This window comes from Cicer arietinum, chromosome 2 (genome assembly GCF_000331145.2).
Source record: "Cicer arietinum cultivar CDC Frontier isolate Library 1 chromosome 2, Cicar.CDCFrontier_v2.0, whole genome shotgun sequence".
NCBI classification, from domain to species: domain Eukaryota; kingdom Viridiplantae; phylum Streptophyta; class Magnoliopsida; order Fabales; family Fabaceae; genus Cicer; species Cicer arietinum.
In genome coordinates this window covers 15,604,398-15,613,502 of record NC_021161.2, presented here as the reverse complement: position 1 = coordinate 15,613,502, position 9,105 = coordinate 15,604,398, and positions in this window count along the sequence as shown.

Below are 9,105 nucleotides of genomic sequence, written 5' to 3'. Positions count from 1 at the left end.
GTTTTATTTATTTACGTTACGAAGAATTTAATACCGGACAATTTTGTTAAAAATACCTCGGGTTGCTGAAAATTGTATCTGTCAACTGAGTTGCAACGAGAGTTGACATTTTTAACAAAAAGTGGTTTGGGAAGTGATGAGTGAAATGGTAATTTTATAAAATATCTAAATATTTTTAGAATATTTGTAGTTTGGTTTTAATAATATATATATATATATATATATATATTATTAGTTTATATATATATATATATATATATATATATATATATATATAAAGTAATGTATGTATATATATAGATAAGAAAGCAAGGAAACAGACAGAGAAACAGAAAGCAATCGTGAATCTTCTTCTCCTTTTTTTCCTTTGTTTTCTAAAAACAAAACTAAAACCATAAAACACAAACTCCCATTTATTTACTAGATCTAAGCTTCCATTCGAGAAGTGACAGAAGAGAAAGTTGTTCATCGCCACGTTGCGGTGCTAGTGATCTAGTTTTCGACGGGACGTCACGAACTTAAATTTTACCGGAATTAATTACGGTACCGTAATCGCGTGTTAGAGCTAACTTTAAGGTAAGGGCTCCTTCCAAACTTTTAGTTTGCATTTAGGACATTATTTTTGATTTTTTTGGAAAAGAAATTTGATGTATTTTATGTGTGATTTTGTGAAAAATGAATTTAATTCGTTTATGTATGATTTTGTTGAAATTGAATTTAGTTTGTTTTGAGTTGTGTTTTGTAGTGATTGAATCTCATAATATCTGTTGTTAGTTATTTATTTATCTATTGATTGGTTATGAAATTGGGACTATGAGTAACATGTTTGTGTTTTGAATTCATGGTTAGAGTTTTTATATTTCCGAAATTGGGGATTTTGTGATTTTATGCAATTGTGGATTTTTATATATCCAAGATTGGTACATATTTCTTTTTGTATCTATTTGATTGTTGTTGATTTCAACACATTGTTGTGTTGTTGATATATTTTGAGGTCTTGCTTTTGCATGGTGACAGTGACATTTTGGAATTGTTGTTGAATTAACTATGAGTTTGTTGTGGGATATGACTGACCAAACCCATACAAGCCGAATCAGTGCGTTACTTGGTTTGTTCAATTTTGCTGGTTTTTTTTATTAAAGAAAAAGGGGCATGAATAACTGAAAACTACAATTTTGTGTATTGTGTTGTTGTATGTATTAAAAACTTCAGAAATATCTTAGTTTCTGAATGAGCAATATGATAGAGTTTCTAAATGGAAATAGTCTGGAGTGCTTGGAGTTAGTATTGTCGAAGGTAGTGTGCTCAAGTTAAGGGGATCAATCTAATGCAAGTGTGTGGAGATGGGTTTGAAGGTTATTTCTTTTGACAAGATGGTTTGAAGGTTATTAAGAAATGAAGAATGGAGTTTACTTTATTGTGTATAATTGTTTCTGTTTTTTTTTTAGATTTGTGAAGCAGGACATGGAGATAAATTATTTTGGTTCAATTTTTTTATAAATATTTTGCTTCTTAAAACAAAATGTTGTCTGATGTGCCCAAAATTGGCTGTTGTTGTAGCTATTGATGTTACCAAATGAGCAAAAAGATAGATTGAAATTAAAAATGGTTTGAGTTTAAAATGTTACTCTTTTAATTACTCTTGGACTAAGTTTAAAAAGAAAAAAAGGTTTAAAGTATTTTATTAATTCAAAAATTTCGGTGATTTAATAGTCGAGTGTGTGTATGTGAAATTTGGACAATATTTGTTTTATTTAGTTTTAAGTAAATAATATAGATTATTTGGTTTTAAAAGTTTGGTGTGTGAGAAAGATTTAATTTTGAGAATTTTGTTGTGTTTGGATTAGTTTTATGGTGAACAAATTGTTATAAATATTCAAGTTTATGTAGTTAGCTCCTTGAGTCTCGAAAAGGAATCGAGACCGTTGGCACCGAGTTAGCGGTGGGGAGAACTCATATATATTAATGTTGTTGTGGTGATTTATGGTTGAAAATTTTAGATATTGAATATGAGTGATTAATATTTGAAAATTGTAGTGACTCATGTTTGGTGAAATTGATGTGTTCATAATTAATATTATGAATTTTTGAGAAAAAATTTATGTGTGGATTGGTCGAAAAAGAATTTAATTCCATTTATGTGTAGATTGAATTTGGAAATGTGATTTATGTGTGTTTGTGGAAATTGAAATTGGTGGGAATAAATATGTTTGAGTATGCTCAAGCATTTTATAGTGGTGACCATGATGGGTCATGGGATGATGCCATGTGAATTGTTGGTTCATCTTATCCTTGTAGGGATTGTCGCGTCGTGCTGATCTGTGAGAGATTGCACTCTAGAATGTGCTGATCTGTGAGCGATTGCACTCTAGAAAATCGTGCTGGTCTGTGAGAGACTGCACACTAGTAAATTGTGCTGGTCTGTGAGCGACTGCACTCTTGTATGTCGTGCTGGTCTGTGAGAGACTGCACGCTAGTAAATCGTGCTGATCCGTGAGAGATTGCACCTTAGTAATTAGTACTGGTCTGTGAGAGGTTGTACAATTATGATTTGTGCCCTTCGAGGAGGGTTTGGTTTGGAATTCTGGAATTATGCATTTTGGCATATACGCATTGCATTAGAGTGTTTGGCATGCGAGTTATGTTTGTTATACTATGATGATTGTATATACATATTCGGTTGTTGTTGTGATTTGTCGTAATTGCCTTGAGGTGTGAAGTTGGGTTGATTAAGTTTTGATGTAATTATGTGTTCATAATTGATTTAATGAATATTCGAAGTGTTGATTCATTCAGAGCTATTTTAGAACTGAAAATTTGCATTTTCTTTGTTGTATTCAGCTACGACAGTGCAATTTGTTAAAACTTTATTTTTCAACATTGTTTATGCATTTTTGGACATATGAAAACCCTTTCAAGGAGTATGCTAAGACGAAAGGTTCTTTTGAGCATTTGAAAATTATTGTGGAAATTTGGGCTTTGCCCTTAGATGATACCCGAGTTCATTCCACCGACTGTTACCTTGACGACGGAGACGTCGTTAGACTTCTCTGACCGAGACTCACCGACTGCTTGGGTATATGACCCCATCTCAAGCAGGGCCACTTATACGGGGAGGCTAGCGAGGACTAGTAGGAAAGCTGGGGCAGTATTTTTTGTGGAACTCACTCGCGAGAAGATTGATTATTTGGTGCCTTCCGGATTAGTGCTTGGGATAAGTGGAGCTTGGGAAGATGCGAAGGATTCCTCAGTTATAGTGGAGGCAGAGGCCGTTGTGGGAGCTGAGGATACAATGGTTGGACCAGGGATTAGCAGAAAGGATAAGGGGCCGACGCCCATGGAACGAGAGATTGTAGAGCCATCTAGGCGGGCCGAGTCAGAGCTTCCTCTTCCAGTGAATGATCCTTTACCGACTGTCACTAAAGTAGCAGACTGTTTTGAGGTCCAGGCGCCGCCGAAGCACCCTATCTCGTGGGTGGATCTGACTTCTGAAGAGAGCGATCCATCTATGGATGTTGATGAGGATGAGGTTACCTCGAAGATGGATGTTGCGTCAGACGGAACTTGTGGAGTGTGTGGAGGTCACCCATGTTATTGTAGTTGCTAGAGTATGATCAGATTAGTTTTGTTGTATAGGGACTTGATATCTTTCTTTTGGTGGTTGTTCTTATTTCATTTTGGGATGACTGTAACTATACTTATACGGTCAGATGATTTCTGTCTTGGTGGGTCCATGTTCCATTTTTTTGACGTGACCATGGGGATTAGTATTTCTTGGAGCAGTACTTGTACATGTGTCTGGCGAGAATACCCCAGGGGTATGAGCGATGCCTGATAGGTCTCATAGCCCCTGCGTATTTTATATTTGGATATTTTAGTTTATCTCCTCACAACTATTTCAGTTTGTTATAATTATGATGTAATTAATTATGACAATTATCATTTGTGTTATGCTTTGGTTTTACATTAGTTGATTTTTGAAAAAAAAATATACTCACACTGTTAAAAATTGGGGTGTTACAAAGTTGATGAGCACAAATACTATGTCTCAAGCAACAATTATATGACTATGGACTTGATCTCGGATGCATCCTACTAAGATGTGACAATACCAGTGCAATCAATATCTCAAAGAACCCAATCATGCACTCTCGAACTAAACACATTGATATACGTCATCCTTTTTTGCGAGATTATGTGCTCAAAGGCAATGTTGAAGTAACATTTGTGGATACGCACAACCAACTAGCAAATATTTTCACAAAGCCACTACCTAAAGACTCATTCTACAAGATATGAAGATAACTTGGCATTTTAAATGAAAACGATCTCTAATGCAAGGTACTTATACTTTGTAAGTCACTTTTCTTCAAGATCTAAAAACTACACTTGATATGATTGATAAAATTGATTCCTTGATGTTTATGTGTTTTGGTATTTATGAAAATGTACTTTACATGTTGATTTCTTTGTGAAAAATTCGGTTTAAAAACAAAATTTTGATATCGTAACCGAATACACATCATACTTATTCGAATACACGTTTCCAGAACAACCTGTATTCGAATACACCTCATATGTAGTCGAATACACGTTCCTAGAACAACCTGTATTCGAATACAACCAGTATGTAGTCGAATACAGGTTCGCGTTTTTCCCCAATATAAAACCTATTTCACATCTTTTAGGTCATTTTCTGCATTTCCGTATTCGAATACAACCGTCTTTATCTTCCTCTCTTCCAAAAATATCGTCCTCTCATACTTGCAACAAGTTACTCAACTATTATATCAATATACATTGCATCTAAGATCAAATTTCTCAAACCCAAAAACCCAATTTTCCCCTAAATTCGAAAATCTCACTATCATCATGGATGCTCGCAAAAGAGGCTCAAGAACCAAGCATGTTGAAGTGGGTCCTTCAAAAAGGAGGGCTAGAACCGATAATGTGGTCGTTTTGTCTCGTTTGCTTCACTCTCCAGAAGAAATCGACAGGTTCTGCACTTACTACTCCTAAGTATGGTACTCTTGATTCCTTTTCTGCTTTTCAGTTTCCCGAGTTACTTAGGGCACACCATTTAGAGGAATTCATTGGTTATAACGGTCCTATTTATCTTGACTTAGTTAGAGGGGTCTCAGTTAATATCTTAGGTTAAAGGCATAATTATTGAATTTGAAACTCCAACTATTGGTGAAATATTGCAACTTCTGTTTGAGGGTGAGAAATTTAGGCCATGAAATTTATGTGAATGGGAAAACTTCACAAAATATGATGCTTATGTCTCATTGTGTCGGTTTGACAAGGACAACATGGAACGAAAGAGATCACATGCTGGTTCAGAATATGGTCGACAATGGTATGGAGTTGGAAATCTAATCATTGACTATAGACTCTTGCATTACTTTCTGAGTTATATTCTGGTTCCTAAGGATGGAAATTACTCTCTGATATCTGAATTTGAACTTCAGATTATGTATTACATGTCTCAAGGATATTCACTCAACTGGTCGTATTTTTTCTGCTCCGTCTTATTTGCTTCCAAGGATGCTATTGGTTTACCTTATGCTAAGGAAGTCACTAGAATTTGAGATCACTTTAAAGTGGATTTTTCCGGCGAAGTCATGTATAAACCATCCAAGGACAATCTACTTGATTTAAGTGGGCTTCCTAGTATGAAAATCATGTGGAATGAACAGCTTTAGGCATATGTTCATAAAGGTGATGTTGGTCAATCCTCTACTGCTGCCCAAGAGGAAGAAGATGCAGAAGCAACAACATCTGATGATGATCATGTTTCTAACCGCATGGTCATGGACAAACTAAACTCTTTGCAAACATTCATCACTACCCAATTTCATAACATGGACACCTCCATCAACACATTCTTTCCAACTATGGAGACCAATATTGCCCACAACCATGATACTTTATTGCATGAACTCAATGGGCTATCCGTCAAAATCGATCATCTTCACCTCCCACCAGAAGATGACATGTAGATCGATACTAGGAATGTATTTGTTGTAGTTTGTTTGTGTAATGTTTTATGTTGTTATCGTTAAAACTCTTTGCCTGGGTTTTTCTATTGTGATGTACTATGTACTATTTGAACATGATTTCGTTTTACTTATGTGATGTTCTTTTGTTATATCTTGTGTGATGCTTTCACTAAATTAGTATTTTTATGCTTGAATTGTATTTTTTTCTATTTTTTTTCCTTCTTTTTGATCATGTCAAAAGGGGGAGAAAATTTGGTATGTTGTTGTTAAAACCTTTGGTAGGTCTTCAAAATGTTTACAATATGATGGCATAAACTCAAGATCAACGGGGGAGTACGCATGAATTCCAGGGGAGAAATTTTAAAACTTTCAAACATGTTAAAGTCTCTCCAAACAACAAGTTTTGTCATAATCAAAAAGGGGGAGAATGTAAAATACATGTTTTTGATGAAGACAAACACCAAGGAATGTGTTCAAAGTTACAAAGATCAAAAAGAGGTCAAATAATCAAAGTCAACCATGTTCACATAAATTAGAAGATATATAATATAAAGGTACATGATACAATCTAATATTCTTATATTTTAAATGCACATGAGAACCTTTCGTTTTAGCATATGCATCAAAAGGATTTTCAAAGTGTCAAAATATATAAATAATGTTTGAAATAATATTTTTGGCAAAATATAATGTTGTATTCGAATATAACATGTTGTAGCCGGATACAGACAAGTTAGTAGCTAAAACTGAACATCTGTATTCGACTACGAGATGGTGTAGTCGAATACGAGTGCTAAATCAGTAGCTAAAACTTAACATTTGTATTCGAATACGAGACAATGTATTAGAATACAAGTGCTAAGTCAGTAGCTAAAATTGCACATTTGTATTCAACTACAACATGGTTAGCCGAATACAAAACCAAGTCAGTAGCAAAATTCACTAATCCATATTCGACTACAAGGTTTTCGTATTCGAATACAAGCTGCAAAATTTGAATAAAACTGAACCTTGCATGAGGTGTATTCGACTACACTCCTGTTGTAGTCGAATACAACTAGAAACAATGCAATTTTTCAATTCTGAAATGGTTCCTGATCATTGCATTTCTTCATCAAACCTCTAGGAACAATGGCCACTGATCTGAAGTGAGGTCTATGGAGTATAAATACCCCATAACATCAGTTTAATCAAAATGAATCCTACTATCAAACCTTGAACAACTTTGAACAATTTTCTGAAATATTCTCAAAGTTATTTTTCAAATTTCAAGTACTTGCATTACATTTTCACATCATTGAGAAAGGTTTTCTAGTATACTTGAAATATTATCGGATTGATATCATTGTACAACTTTTATATTCAGTTTCTTAGTCAAAAACATTTGTTAAAAAGATCATTGAAATTATTGAAAGTAGTATACTTTCTTTAAGTATTGTAATCTAAGATAGTAGTGTGCTATCTTAAGAAGTGTGTTAGAAATTTTTAGCAGAGATCCTAGGGTGGGATTTGTACATATTCTAACATTAGTGGAAAAATCTCTTGTAGTGTGCAAGAGGACTGGATGTACCCTTGGTCATAACGGGTAATAGGATAATATCGTTGTGTTCATTATGTTTATGTCATTTATCTTTTTCATACATTATCTTAAATTAGAAAAATCGATCACTAAATCTCTAAAAAACAAGAAAATTTCTAAACACCTAATTCACCCCCTCTTAGGTGCACCTCTGTTCTTACATCGTGAACATCTGTCCTTTTTCTTTACCAACAAGACAAGAGCTCCCCATGGTGAAACACTTGGTCGAATAAATTGTTTTGATATTAATTCATCCAGTTGTTCAATAGAGTTCAATTGAGATGGGTCCAATACCAGGGTGTAAGGCAATAGAAAACTCAGTCTCTCACACTAGTGGTAGGCCATGTACGTCCGTCGGAAACACATAGGAGAAATCTTTAACCACTAGAACATCCTCTATCTTGGCATCATGAGTAACTACGATACTAGCTTGAGACAAAATCTCCATATCTCCCTCCTTAAGAGTGACATTGATTTCGTGTGTGGCTAAAAATTTAGACCCTTGAGGACGATGATATGGCTTTTGATTTGGTCTACAACGACCATGGTTCTTATTACTCAGTCGTGTTGGTCCTTCATGGTTACTAATACCAATGCGATTCTTCATAGGCTCTACTTCTCTTTACTCTTCCACTAGGGGTTGAAACCGTGTGATCCCTAGAGGTAGTACAAAATCTTGAATTTCATACTTCAACCCATCTTGGAAACGGTGATACATAAAGTCTTCATCAACAGTCTGACGAAAAAACTTGAAATATCGTGATAAGGATTCAAACTTTGCTGCATATTCTACCACAGTCATACTACCTTGGCGGAACTTTAGAAAATCATCTCCTAATTTTTTTCTAGCACTCACTGAAAGTACTTGTCCAAAAACTTCATGTGGAAAGACTCCTAGTTAATCTCTTCTTTAGCAGCTTCCATCATCAGTTTGGTGCTTCTCCACCAATATTCAGCATCACCAAGTAGTAGATAAGTGGCATAATTCACTTTAACTCTAAGTGCGCATCGAATCACTTCAAATATCTTTTCCACTTCCTATAACCACTTCTCAGGCTTTTCAAGATCAACGTCTCCATGAAAACTTGGGAGGGTCATGCCTACGGAAGTCTGCCAAACCTCTAGATTCAGCCACCCTTTCTTCTTTTTCCTCCATTCGTATGTCACATTGATTCTAAGCAACAATAGCGGTAGCCATTTGTGCCATAGCTTGAGCCATCTGAGCCACTCATGTCACACTAGCACTAGAAGTACATCTTGGAGGCATTGTTTCCTGCAACGCTCAATCCAGTCAGTGTTAGGAAATTGCCTTGTAATAAAAAAAGATATCGTCAAGAAGAATCACGAGTAAAGGAGAACTCTAACTACTATACCCATACCAACAAATAGAACAAAGTCATAAATAGGTATATTACGACAACCCTACTATTCGACACTTGTCAGCTTACACCCAACTCACAGTCCAATCAAGACCAAACTATTCTGATACCAAAATGTAACATCCTTTTTTTTTGGGACATTATC